Consider the following 1,211-nt stretch of genomic DNA (forward strand, 5'->3'; position numbering starts at 1 on the left):
CTTTATTATTTTTTAATAACACAATTTTATTTATCAATAAATTAAAAATATCTTTCATTTTTAAAGAATTAATATCTTCTTCATTTATTCACTTCAGACATTGTAATTTGGAGGTTTTATTGATAGTAATTCCTTTTGTTTTACCTTTTTTTTCTGAGAAATTTCTTTATATGATGTAATAATTTTTTTTATGTAATTGTTAGTAATTTAAGACTCATTCTTTTTAAGTATGCTGCTTCGTTTTGGAAGTTATGAATTATTTCTTTCTATTTTTAAAGCACTAGTCGATAATATTATTGATAAATTGTAATGCTATCAAAAAGAATATAAGAACAAGAGAATTTTGTTAAAAAGTTAGGCATAAAAAGAAGTATTTTTTAAAATTATAGCTACAGTTTGAATGAAACTTTAGACATTCTTTATCTATAGAAAATATAATTGATTTTGTTAGTAGGTATTAAAAACTGTATTACAACACTAGAGAGTAATTGGATTACTATATTTTTAATTAACTATTGATTACTTATTAAATAAATTTGAATTAGTAATTTCAAATATTCAATAATCTACATCTTATTTTAATTGTTTTTTTTTTGTCTTTTTAGTGTGTTACTCTAAAATAATATTATCAATTTATATTAAACAAACGAGTTTATACTTATAAAATACAGCAAAATTGTTAAAGTTTGTATTAAACGAATGAAATAATAAATGAGAATCTATAATGTCATAGTACCAATAAATTTAATTAATAAGAAGATTATAAATATTAAAATTACAAATAAAACTATATAAATTCTAAAGAATATAATTGACTAATATCATCTATTTACTATTTTACACAACATATATATTATATTAACTTAAATTTAAAATGAATCTTTATAAATGAATTAAACTTATTGCATTATTTAAATTTATCATAGTTATTAATAACAATTAATTATTTTATTTTCTTATTTGGTTTTGTTTTATTTATATGTTATATATAGCAATTATTAATTATAAAAACTTCATAACTTTTTATGAAACAAACTGACACAAAAATAATATGGAACTGTATAATTTAATTTAAAGATTTATTAAATGATTGGTTGTATTTTTCTAGTTCTTTTAAATTGATTGGTTATTTTCAAAACCTAGAACTGCGAACTTGAAAATAGTACTATTTAAAGGAAATAGTGACGGAAAGAAATCAAGTAATATTTCAA

Source organism: Entamoeba nuttalli (genome assembly GCF_000257125.1).
Source record: "Entamoeba nuttalli P19 unplaced genomic scaffold asmbl_4506, whole genome shotgun sequence".
Taxonomy (NCBI): domain Eukaryota; phylum Evosea; order Mastigamoebida; family Endamoebidae; genus Entamoeba; species Entamoeba nuttalli.